Here is a 13,576-nt window from a genome sequence, read left to right on the forward strand (position 1 = left end):
AGGAAATCTGGCTTTGGAAAATGCAAAAACCAGACACATTGTTAATCAGCCCTGAAACCCAGGCAAAATCTTTGTAGTGATGGTTGGAAGTGCATGGTCATCCAGTTACTTTCTCTTCTTACCTTTTAGTGGCAGGTGAGTGGAGCCCACTAACTGCTCCTGCTTAACTAGGAAGGCCTCAAGTCCATGCTTCCCTACGGCCTCTGTGGCCTGGTGTAATCAGAGATTGCAATGCTTCGGAGCCCTGGAGGAGTTGCATTTAAAAGAACTAGTCTGATACTGGGATAAAAATCACAAAAGCTTTCCTATGGGGACAAAGGACTTATAAAGCTCCCTCACAAAAGTTTTACCTATGCAGGTTTCCACCCCCAAAAAGGAAAGGAGAAATCTCCCTAAGCCAGCTAACCATCTTAGTTTCCCTCATGCTAATGGATGTAATGACACCACTGAAAAGCTGTCTTTCAATGGGGATGATCTCCAGTGACTTTTGATGTTTTAATTCTCAAATATAACTTTTATGATCGAGCAAAAACTTTGTTGAGGTCTTCCGTCTTCATATAAACGTATTTTCTCTCAATCTATAACCCATTTTCTTTCTTTTCTAATATCTTCAAATGCCGTTGCCAAATGGACTCTGGGAACAGACTGAAAGAGCCAGATCTTGCAGTGTGGCTCCATCAAATGCCATAAAATAATGCTAAAGATATTGTAGGAGGCAAGAGCCTGCTCCTCAGGAGAGGAGAGGAGAGGAATTTTTTGCAGCTTGAAGAACAGAAGATGAGGGAGTGAGGAGCAGAGAAGGGCACTGGTGCAGAAAAGAAACCAACCTAAGAACAAGATTACATCTGCCATGGGCAACAACAATCAATAGGCCCTGCCTTTCCTTTCCCTTCCCAAGAGGAAGCGCCACTGCTGTTGACAGAGAGAGATACCTATTCACCTTCTGATCTTTTTCCTCTATCTTTCTGTAGCGCCCTATAAAAAAGGACAAAGCTTCCCCAAGGGACACGCCAGTGGGCTGCCGACTTAGAGTTCAGAAACAGATGGTACTCATATGCCAAACTTGCACCTCTCTCATGAAAGCATTATCTTGTTCCCTGGCATCACGGCATCCATTAAAAAATAAGCAAGTCTCTAGTGATTACAGATGCAGAGAAAACTTCAAAAAGGACCTGAACATACAGCACAAATACCCACAGATGGACTGGATGCGACTGCAGCGTTGTCAGTGACAAAACATTTCTCTTGTCACGGTCTAAGAATAATGTCGATTAATGCAGCAATCGGGATCTTCGCAAATAAGTCCCTAGTTTCTGCCACAAATATGTTCCCTAAATCTGTTCATCTGGTGTAACTGCGTTCCCCAGTTGTCCTTCACTTTTGCTGAGCCGCTTATGGGATTAACCTTTAGAAAAATCAAAGTTCATACAGATCTGCCTCCTTTTTGCCAATCTGGGAATGGGGAGGAGAGAAAATAGAGCAAGCTTCATGAAACTTCAAAGTGCTCCTTTTAGTGAATTGGCATAATTTTTATTGCCATGGCCCATGAGAACAGATACAGAAGGGATAAAGCTCTGAAAGCTGCTCTAAGATGTAGCTTTGATCCTTAAAACACGGTGAGTGTTTCAGCTATGTCCACTAAGACATTTCCATGCATCACATAAAAGTTGGCATCCAGAGATGCAAAACAGGCCCTCATCTGTTATCCTGATACTAGGTACTTGGATATCGAGTTACTTCCTGTAGAGTCTGAATACTCAGATCTGGATAATCCCAGCATCAAGGATTGCAGGGAATTGTGAATAGTGAGATTGGTCCTCTCTTAAGGCACTGAAATGAAGGATGGAATTTCATTTGTGTACTTGTTTCATACAGCAAGATTAAAAATACATGCACTGGAGAATAGGCATTTTGATTTTTAAGCCAGAGGTTTTTTCATGCACAGCAAGTCGTGGCCTATTCCAGCAGCAGGGAATGGAGAGAGTTCAGAGGGGCTCCAGCCATGCCTGAAGGACTGCTCACAAGCCATTGCAGCTCTATTGCACCTGGAAAGTCTCCTTGTAAAACGGAGTCACTTTGTGCCACTTGAGTGGCAAAAAAAAGCAGCCCTAGTAGAAGCACTAGCCCCAAGGGACATGCTTTCTTAGAAATGCTGAGGATTTTCATGAGTCATATTGGCACTTAGGGCCTTTGATGATCGGGTCCTAACAGAAACAGATCCAAAATTTTACAAAGGGGGGTGCAGTCATAGCAACCAGCGCAACGGGTGGCTTCACCCCTCCACGCTCCCATGCCGTAGGAGGAGCACCCTGGGACTTGCATCCTGAGGGACGTAAGCATTCTGCCCACAGTTTCCCTCCATGCTCAGAAGAATATCCACTCCCTTCCCCTCTCTAGCCCCTCCTCGGCACTATCAGTATCCATGCTGTCCCAGGGGCAAGGGGAGTTCCTGCCTCGCACCAATGTGGCTACACTCACCTGGGGCTGTGGAAACAGCAGCAGTGGCAAATGGGCATGACCCCCCTCCCCACACCTGCTCCTGGGCTGGTGGGGAGCACCCTGCAAGGGGGGATCAGGCACGGAGGGGGAATGCACCCACCACTGCCGTGATGCCGGACTGGGCCCAGCCGGAGCAGACAGGAGCTCCCCCTGCCCCCAGAACAGTGCAGACACCAGCAATGGCAAGCTGGGGAGGGAAGAATGGGATAGGGAAGGGGGGATGCAGCTTTGAACACAGAGGGGAAGGGAGTGGGGACGTGCATACCTTCTCTGGGACTTAAGTCCCTGGCTGCTGCTCACGTGGCATGGTCGGAAAGGGGACTGTGGTCACCACTGCACCCCCTCCGGATCCACTCTTGGGTCCTAAGGATTCTCAAGCTGAGCATCTGTAGATTGAGATATCTGGATTTTGAGGCTACTTAAGAAATGTCAGCCATAGGCCATCTCTCCCATCCCAGGGACTTCTCAAATGCTGGGCCAGGTCCCCAGCGGGCATCAATCAACAGGTTTCTTTGACTCTACGGAAGTCAAGGTTACCAAGCCAGCATATACTAGTAAAGGATTTAGCTCCTGAATTTGGTATTACACGATGAAAAAGTTTTCAGGGTCTCATATCCAGATCAATTTCATACTCTATAGGCCAGCTCTTTAGTTGGTGAAAATCCACCAAGCTCCCTTTCAGATCTGGCCTTCTCCTAAACTCTGACTCAGTATTATAGCCTAGACGACAAGCAAACTTGAGAGCCTGTTCCCCTCTCACTTGCTCCGGTATAAATCAGGAGTGACAATGTTAAAGAGAGTGGAGCTACAGCAACGTACAATATTTAAGTCGCAGGTTACTCAGGCTATGAGCCCTTCCTTCCACAAGGAACCCTGGAAATCAGTTAATCCAAGATGGGCGGGTATGCTGCTACAGATGGCCCTGATTTCACAAACCACACACAACTGTAAAGATTGCAAGTGAAATGCACACATTTGCTTCTCTGTCTTGAGCAAAAAGTTCCTTGAAATGTTTGAATTTGTTGCATCACAGTGTACAAACATGACCTGAGAACTTAAGGGGAACTTAACTGAGGCTATAGCAGAGCATCTCAGCGGGGGTTAAGAAACAGTTTCTAGCTAATTAGTTGATCAGCTCAATTTTAAGTCAGGCAGCACTCTTATTCCTTAGGACTTCTGACGTGCCTTTTGCTATCTCTAAAGTCAGAAATGAGGAGACACCACCCTTCTGCCCCAGTCTCCCAACTGTGAGCTCCCAAGATAAAAATATTCCGTTGTAATTTCTGTTGTGTAATCTACGTTCCTTCACATATTTTTTGTAAATTTTTTATTATCATTATCACTTTTAATCTTCAAGTACAACGTGATTGTAGATTATCTGGGACAATGCTCTTTTTTTCTGTCGAAGCAATGCTGCCACTGTGTGGCTTCTAGTAAAAAAGTCCAGAAGAGCACACACCAACTGCAGAGGCTTCCTCAGCCTGAATGAAGGGTTTTTAAACCCAAAAGCTTACTAAAAAACATTTTTTCCCCCACTATTTAAGTTGGTCTAATAAAAGATATCAGATTCACCCAAAGAAACTTGTCTGCCATTGAGCTTTGATGCACAGGACACCAATGTGCTTGAAACAACCTAAAAGACCTCACCCTGATTTATACTTGGGCTCCTTTACACTGCTCTGGCAGCCAATGTAGTTTATGTCCCCTGCTCTTTCATTTGCTTTTAGTGTAAAGTACAATCAAGCTGTTCATGAAGATAGCATGTGGCATGAAACTCAGATCCTGCACATAGGCTGTACCCAGGAAGAAGTCTGCTATATTGTATACATTTGTCACTCAAGGTCTCGGTAAAATATGGGATTAAGATCCATGCAACCTATTTTCTAAACAGTTGTCTTCTGGAGAAATAAGCTTTTAGTTGATCAGGAGAGTATCAGTGAAGTTGAAGGGGGAAGTCTACAAGACGTATGCATCCAGCTCTATTGTACGAAGCAGAGACACAACCCCTGAAGAAAAGTCAGGAAGGGAGACTGAATGTGACAGAGATGAGCATGCTCCAGTGGATGTGTTGAAGATGGATAAAGTCAGATATGTTTACATCAGAGGATTAGTGAAGGTAGGCCAGGGCCAGAAAGTACAAGAGGGAAGACTAAGACTAAGAGGGCACCTAAGAAAGTACAAGAGGGAAGACTTAAGAAGGCTGAGACTAAGAGGACATCTAAGTACAAGAGGGAAAACTGGCATGATATGGGTATGTTCAAGGGAGTCCAGAAGAATATGTAGGAAAAGAAGGTACCAGAATGACTACCAAGGAGAAGGGGATAAAGAAGATTGAAGATGAGATGGAGAGATATGGTGGAGAGGGACACAAGAGAGAAGGAGTTGGAAGAAGATGACTATCATGGGCAACTGGTGCCATCTTAGTCAGGGGGGCAGAGGGGGCATGTGCCCCACCCCAGCGACCAGCCAGTCTCCCCGACTGGGGGTTCCCCCATGGTCAGTCTTGCCAACCAGGGGGAGGGTCCCCCACAGCTGATCATACTTACCAGGAAGCAGCTGCAGCACTCCCAGAAGTGGCCGTGGTGCTTCATCCAGTGCTTCTGCTCCCCGGCTGGTGCTCACTGGGGAGGGTACCGGCGCTCCCACCTGCCCCCTTCGCCACCCCCCCCCACCTGAGCGGAGAGTGCAGCCTGTCAGGGTGTGCACCAGGGGTCTCAGGGGGTGCACATGCACCCCCTACGCATTGCTACTTATACGTATGACCAAAGCCAGTCAAGAGCCAGGATCCACAACAGTGACGCTGTTTAGACGGGACAAGCAAGGGAAGAAGAAGAGGACGTTGTGCCAAGGAGAACTGGCATAAATTTGTAAATGCTAACAGGGAGGGTAACTGGATAACAGTGAGGGTAACTGGCCATCAAGACAGCTTGCCAAGGATTGGAGGACATTCCCCACTGCTCAGAGCCCTTAAATCAAAACTGGATACCTTTCTGAAGGAGATGCTCCAATTCAACCACAAGCGATTGGGTGTAATGAAGGAGTGAGTGAGTGAAAATCTCTGGCCTGTGCTATGCCAGAGGTCAGCTCCAATCATCAAAACATTCACTTCTGGCCTTTAAAATCTATGAAGCAGTAGTGGATGATGTGATATCACTCAATAATCTGCGCCCAAAATGTTCTGAGGCAAAGCAGAGACTTCCTTGTGATGATAGCAAGAGCCTTATATTACTGGTGTCTGTTTGCTTTTTTTGGTCCAGGATATGTGACTTTGCCAGCCAGGCAGCCTGAGCTGCTGTGCACAGGTAAAGGATCTGTACCCATTGTGACCTGCACACCTAACCTTTTACAACAGAGACAGCAAAACGCAGGCTCCACTTTCATTGCTGCTGGGTTGTAAAAGATATATACTAACTTTGTTGGCTCCCTTTAGACAACATGAAAAAGCAAAAGCTCCCTGCACAGATCACAGGGAGAATACAGATAATTGCAGGCTTCCATTGCTGGTCTGTGCAATAGCACAGGGTTACAACGATGTATAAACTAAGGTGTGCAATATCCAGCTTGAATGAGATCAGAGAAGTGCTACATGCCAAAATACATGAGCAGAAAAATACAAGTATTTCAAACAAGTGCCCCTTTTTCTCCTTTATCTGCTTGCCTCCCCCCTGTTTCATATCCTCAGGAACACACTGTCAACAAGGGCTTTTGCAGTTACAGCCTCTCACCTCCCTCTAGCGCAAGCTGTGCAGCCCTACAAAAAGTTTTACATATGGTTTTTTAAAACATTTTTAGCACTTTTTTAATAGATGTGTTGTCCCTGGGGTGCTTACAGGACCCCTTCTATGCCAGGTTGAGAAGCTGTGGTAATTCATCTCCTTTGCTGCATCCTGTGCATTGGCCAAGTTGGCAGTCAAAAAACCCTTATTCAGTTGACCAGGGGCAAGGGAAATAAGAATCCCCATTTTAGCTCAAGCTACAGGTAAAAATTTCCAAAGTATGTAAAGGCTGGAGTTTGAAGGCACATAGAGATGCAGGTTAGCACCTATTAGGTTTTCTCAAAAACTGGTTAGGTCTCTAAATGCCTTTGAAAAACAGCAGTTAGTGATCAAGGAGCCTAAATTCTATTTTCAGCCCTGGCTGAGGCTTTTCACAGTCTAAATCCAACTGATTTTCAATAAGACTTACACTTTTAAATGCTTAAGTCCCTTCTGAAAATGGAGTGTGGACACATGCATCACTTTACTTTTGAAACTGTTATCGGCAGCAACTATTTCTTGCCCACTGCTCCCTTCTGGGATTGGACAGGAAGCAGAGTCTGAGAAACCCAGTTACTATCTTATGGGACTGCAATAATAAGAGATTGCCTAAAAATTGTCGATTGGGCCGGAGCCAATATTGCAAAAGAAGTGGTTCTGGATAAGCCATCTTTTTTATCTCCAGTACATACCCCAAACTGGTGTATCAAAGCAAATAGATGGTGAGCAGGTCATGGGATGACCTCCTTGTCTAGAAGTTTGCAATGGGAAGATGTTCATAGGGATGGGGGGGTATGTGCTATTTTCTAGGGTCAGAAGGACTCAATTCATTTTAAACCAAAGTCATAGCCTTTGTGCTGATGACCCCAGGAGAGAGTAGAGTTACTTTTTGAGCACATGCAATTTCCTAAGTCAATCCATTTACTGATGGTGTGTCTTTTTCCACAGATCCCCAATTTAATGATGTTCGGAAGCAGCAGAGACAGCAAAAATGGCAGCCTCATTTCTAGGAATAGAGCCAAGCTCATTAAACTAATAAGGGATGTAAATGGTACAAAGACTGCTTTTTCTGCATCAGGCATCAAATTCTATAACAACTCATCAATAAGTATAAAGCCACCTAGCTTAGCACACCTAAAGATGCAATATTATTGTAATGGATACTTCAGCTCAATTACTCAAGGTAAGAGATTCTCTTACTAGGATTTTCTGTTCCTCCCACTCTTGTTATCGAATGCTGTAACATTAACTAAAATGCTATTATTTATCATTGTTTTCCCACTGCATTTCTTGAACCTGCCATGGGTTGTAATCTGCATTGTGCTATTATGTGAGTTTTTGGCAGTGGGGACCTTGCCTTGTATCTATCTAGAAAGTGTAATGCATACAAAGAACACTATCTAAATAATGGCATAATTGACACTTGGCAAAAGAGACATCAAATTACCACTCAAGCGCCTGCTGATGCAAATATATCAGGAAGTACCAATGAACAGCAGTCACTTTTGCTTGTATCTTGTTATTCTGAAATGTTGGAGCAATGACAATTTGCGTTAGCTGCCCTTAAAGTCCAAACGTATTTCTTAAGATATGCTGTAGGAGAATTTCCATTAGCCTGTGGGTTTGGATCTAAAGATATGTGGAGAAGGGCTGAAAAGTCATGTTTCTTAGGAACTACTTGGCTAGTTGATTGTAAATGTATCCTTAGCTCAATAAATCTTATTTAAGCCATTCCCTTTGAACTGTTGCCCAGGTGGGTGTGAACAAACATAGCTTTTCTCCAAAGAGAAAGTCTTTTGTCCTGGGATCCTACAGTCCATTGTCATGCTTTAAATACCTGGGAAGCATGCCAGATAAAATGTGCTCCTGCTTTTCCTCCCAGACACTGTTGCACTGTCTGTAAGTTAATTGTGGCTCATTTAAGTTAATTGCCAGTCATTCCAGGGGCAAGCCTGACAGGCTGTGTGCTCTCCCTGGCCCCATTGAGAGAGGAGCAGCAAGGCAATCTGGAAGGGCTATATGTGTAAAGGGCTGTGCTGCTCCTCTTTCATCTCAAGTCTCGACTTGGATCAGTCAGGACCCGCTCAAATGAGATGTCTGTTTGCAGCCTGTGAGGGAGTCTAGTACCAGAGCCCATTACTGCTGATCTTACCTTGTGTCAGGATCTCTCACTCACATGGCCAGTAAGAAATATTTTACTCCTTGGATATTCTCATTGAAAGCAGTGGGCTGCTTGCCATGTCAGCTACTGCTCAGTGAAATTAAGGGCGGTAGGGTACAGCCCTTAGTATGACTGGGAACTGTATTGGTTTTACAAAGATGAGGATAAAACCCCAATACAGAGTGTTTCTCAGTGAAAGAAATGGGAGATGGTACTTTCAATCCTGTTTTATCAGTGCCACCTGGTGCTCAGAAAATGAATCCTTTGAGTCCAAAAAACAACATTGGAAACTGGTGGGCTGTGTCCATCTGGATTTAGATTTTTCCCCTCCTTTGAAATAACAGTATCACTGTTGACCTGCAGTACAAGGAGGTTTGTACTTTCAAGAGCTCTCCGGCATGTCAAAGACACTCACATATGCCCAAAAGGTGTAATTTTACAAGGAAAGCCAATCACATTTATGTTTTCCATAAATTCATACAGATCCTAGGCTGACGTTTAATGGGTGAGAGGTGTAAACATCCATTATTACCAAAAAGCTAATGGACTTATAAATCTAGCCATAAACATCTAAACCTCCTGCTAAATGAATTTGTGGGAGTGTAATTACAGTAATTGAATATGGAAGCATATTATTCTTATCTGTGCTGTCCCAAGTATTCCTCCAGAGAAAGGTCCTAAGCATTGCTGAGCTCTGTGCAGCTGGCTGCACAGCAGTGTGTTATAATCATGTGTCAGCACTGCATTTCCCATCATTGTGAAATGCACAACTCCAGATTCTCAAAGCAGGGCACTTCACCCAATAACACATGCAAGCCACTGCAATAAAGATCTGTCCTAAGTTGTTTTGTTGCATTGCATCAAAAGTTAGTGAACCAAAATCAAAATTGTTGTAAATTGGATTTTCTTGCCCCTTCCTCCAAATTTTAATGTTAAAAGCAAACAGGCCTTTTTTTTTCTTTTTAGCAGCTGCCTTGATTGTTTCTTAATACACACTGTTTCTTAATACATACTGAAGGAGGGAGGGAGCCAAGGATCTGCTGGCTGGCTCCAGCCTCCTGGACAAACTGATAGTGAGAAAGGGCCCATCTGCCCCAGTGACTGACAGGCCTAGGGCAGAATTAGTGGGTCAGGTAAGGCAGAGAGAGATATATAAGCCCACAGCCTGAAGCAAGGCAGATAGACTGCAAGAAGCAGAGCTCCAGGGAGGAGTGGGGCCTGAGCAGACAAGGAGGAAGGACTCCAAGATGCAGAGATCTTCTGGACAACCAGGTACCCAAAGATTAGTATTTTGGGGCCTTGCATGGTAGTTTTGCCATGGTGTGGTATTAACCCAGGATGGGGAACTTTTTGTTTGAAAGGAGATGCTCATATCTTTTAATTTGTGTTTAAATACCAGCGGACCAGATTGTGGCTGTAGGGGTGGAGGACACCACAGAAAAGGGTGCCAAAGGCGCCCCAGGTCCTGCACCTGACTCTTTGAAGGGTCTAGCACTGCTGTTACTGGAAGGACTGTGGCATCAGAAAGCAAAGACTGGGGACACAAGTCCAGGGGTTGAGGGGCCCAGAGGCCACGAAGGCAGAGCCAGAGCTTGCAAAGGTGGGGCTAAAGGTGGGGCCTGGGAGCCCACAGTTCTGAGACAGTGGACCACAAGCAGAGGTGCCCAGCCAGAGCAGAGCTGGCCAGAGCCAAGGAGCCTCAGCCCAGACAAGGGTCTAATACCCAAAGCCCCCTTTCCCCCAGGGGCAGCCTCCCTGTCCAGTCATAACATCAGGGCATGGCAGGCCAGACAACAGGGTGGGACTTTGAGAAGCCAGAGAGGGCAAAGAAAGCGGGATCCAGGCAGACCCAGGGGGGTGACATGCTACACACACACAGTCATCATTACACAACTGGATTTGAACCAGTGACCTAGAAGAGTTGCCTGGGCTTTATTCTTCATTATATTTTTCAGTGGAACTAGCAAATGACTGGATAAATTAGGTTTAGAAAAAAATGTAATGCTAAAAACCCAACACGATTAGATTTTCCTATACAGATTTTCATTAAAAGGAAAGGCACAGTCTTATCAGCTCCCCTAATAGATGTTCTGTGCTGTTCTGATGAGTTTGATAAGGTCTGAAGATAGCATTAAACAGTTTTAAACTACCCATTTTCATACTTAATTGTCATTGGAATGAAAATGACTCGCGGGCAAAAAAAGGAGGGCATCCGTAAGCAATGTGTGTTGGATAATAAATCACGTCCAGCGGAAACGTTGAGCACACAGATCAGAATAGCAGAGATGTCAGTATTAATTTACAGGAACGATTATGGCTTAAATTAAAGTTGGTACCACAGTTACTTACATTCTGAATCAGGAATAAGTTTGAGCCAAGGGAACTGAGCCCTTCAAAGAAAGACTTGGGAGCTGTGGGTTCCCCAGTGTTTCCAGCTCCTTTGAAGGTTCTGGGATAAAAGATTTCTCCTTTGGACTCCATAGAAATGACCCAGGTAGGCAAAGCCTTGGCTGGGATGAAGTAGTTGGGGTTGGACCAGATGCTCTCCTGCAGTCCCTTCCAACCTTCATTTTCTATGACTCTATGAACTTAATTATTTGCATTTCTGGTAAAAGAATGGAAGATGCTGTTATTTATTATAGTATGTAGGAAGTTCAGTTACATATCACGACTTCACTGTAATGCAGTCACAGACACTAATGGATTCCCATGTCGTCACCTGGAAGCCTCAACACCACGGACCATGCACAAAAACCTCCTTTCCAACTGTAGAACGTCAAATCTAAATGAGACTTTTGTCTCTGTGCAGGGGCCTGCATCATTCTGGAAAACCCTCCAAAGAGGTATAAAAGCATGCATAGGCCTTGTGGTGGGTCTCAGTCTTTCGCTCCTGCGAACAAACCTGGGTGTGTGCATGTGTGAAGGATGGTTAACAAGTGATTGCACTGGTGGCATGTTCAGCTTATGCATAAAATAGACAGCACTGAAAGCCCAAGATCCTGGTTATCTGAACTGGCTGCTTACATAGGTAGCAGAAGCTTTCCACCCAACAAGCCTGACTTTCCAATATTTATTGAGCATTACCAGTGTGTGTGTGCAAGCTCATTTGCTCTGCTTTGTCTGCATGTTTCCTCTGGGTTTCATAAATACTGGTACAGACTTGGCCAATTTTTACTTCTCTGCAGCTTTTTTTACAGAGGTAAATGGCCCAGCAGTTTCTATTATGGGGGTGTTTTACACTTCATATCTTTGTTGCTTTCTCTGAAGATGAATACCTTGGGAAATTGTGTCTTCAAAGAGATTGGTTTTTGCTTGGAGACCTGTTCGCATGAAATGTTATGTTCCCCCAGTAAGCTTGCTATTTTCTTGAAACTTCAAGAGCGTTACAGAACCGGGTTATCAAAGCCACCATTAGCCCATCTCAATCCTTCCAGCTCTGAGCAAGGTAAACATTGCGCCCTGTGATTTCACACCTTTGCAGCCATGCTTCCCTAGTGCGAGTAGGGAAGTGATAGTCAGCGTTCATCCTTTGCCATGTCCTGCCTCTTCAAAACTTTCTTCCACCTCTTACTACTGCAGCGGACATAACTGCCTTGGCTGAGCAAAGGTAAGACACCCGTGCTTTATTGGTATAGTAAGTGTGGGTATCTTGAAACAAAAGGGTGGCTCCCAAATCCATGGGAAAGTCTTAAAAGGCAAAGTTACATGTCCTGAAGCAGGAGCTATAGTCAAATCTGAAAATATCACCTTTTCTTTCTGGCCTACTTTCCAGAGCTATCATGGATAAGTATCCAAATACCTTCCAAAATCTTCTCTAAGTATACTTTTCAATGCGTTTAGGAGCCCAAATCCCATTGTCTTTCAATGAGACTCCTAAGTGCATAGGTTCCTTTTGGAAAATGAATTTCAGGCTCTTAAATCACTTAAACACCTAAGTGTTACGGTCTGCTGGGAAGAGAGTGGACATGAGTGACCTGCCTTCTGTGAGAGATCTACACCAGATTCACGGGTATGATTTGGTGACTCATTTTCTCGGCATGTTGAGCTAACTGGTCTGAGCCCGCCTCTGGGCGAGCGCGGCTGTGCGGTACAGGGCACTGCAGACCCATTTGTGACGCCAAGCATGCAGGCGTGCCCCTGCCGCTACTTTGCAGCTTGGAAGTGGGGGTTTTGACCCCGGGAGATCCTCGGGTCAAAAAAACCTGCATGGAAAAAAAGCGGGGCGGCGCACGTGCACCACCCAGAACGAGAGCCTGGCAGGCCAGAGCCATGCTTCCAGCTGCAGGAGCACCGCGGCTGCAGCTTCCCCAGCCCTCAGGACCCCAGATAAGGCTGCTGGGCCCTCTACCCTACCCAGGGTAACCTGCCACCTGCCAGAGCGCATGTGGCACAGGTGTTCGATATGAAGAATATTTGGCAATGTATTTAGAAGAGCACAAAGCAATGAGAAGCTGCTACAATCTTTTCCTCACCTGTCTTCTTTTTAAGCAAACAGTAATGCCAGCCTCTCTCACTCGGGCAGATTGTCACTGAATAACTCATTCCAAAGCATGAGGTTTACTGCATTGTAGCCAGCAAATTGTGCCAGGTACTCATTGCATTTCATTACTCTCTCACCAGGAAGTGCTTTATATCATGAGCATTATCTTCTCTCTGCTAATTCTTTCTCCTCCAGCATGGCCAACTCAATCTGACTTCATTTAGGGAGATTTAAATGTTTCAAATGAATGTTGACAACCAATGGATCTGAGAGGGCAGAAGAGTGCAGCTCTCAGTAAAAATTAAAGGAGCCTTGTCACACAAGGGCTGGGGGAACATGGTATCTGCCTTTCCTACCCAGCTACCATGCTCCTTCTCCGGCTTTGATGATACTCTCCATCTCTGATACTCTGCTATTGCTGCAGCAGACATGAAAAATGATCAGGGGAAAAAGAGGTTTAAATCCATTTTTAATAACCCAGCACTTTGCTCCCCACCAGTGCACACGTTATAGCATCCCTTAAGAAACAAGAGTGAATTTGGAAGGGGTCATCAGGAAGGCTGCAGGGTGAAGAAATGGCAGTGTGTGTGCTTGCAAGGAAAATGCACGAGGTTTGTTGAGTTCCCAGCAGTGAGCAGGTCCCATCTGAGTACGATGGATTCATCCACTAATTCCCTACAG

General features: G+C 45.1%; 1 long non-coding RNA gene across 1 annotated transcript in view; it reads left to right on the plus strand.

Annotated features, from left to right (window-relative positions):
• Positions 1–7,452, plus strand: part of LOC149854168 (uncharacterized) — a 43,006-nt gene extending 35,554 nt beyond the window's left edge. The window contains exon 4 of the long non-coding RNA XR_016439039.1: positions 7,203–7,452. This is a non-coding gene — a long non-coding RNA (uncharacterized LOC149854168). The remainder of the gene's footprint in view (positions 1–7,202) is intronic.
• Positions 7,453–13,576: the final 6,124 nt, after the last annotated feature.

The sequence above is a fragment of the Crocodylus siamensis genome, chromosome 13 (genome assembly GCF_052110815.1).
Source record: "Crocodylus siamensis isolate JL-2025a chromosome 13, ASM5211081v1, whole genome shotgun sequence".
Taxonomy (NCBI): Eukaryota; Metazoa; Chordata; order Crocodylia; family Crocodylidae; genus Crocodylus; species Crocodylus siamensis.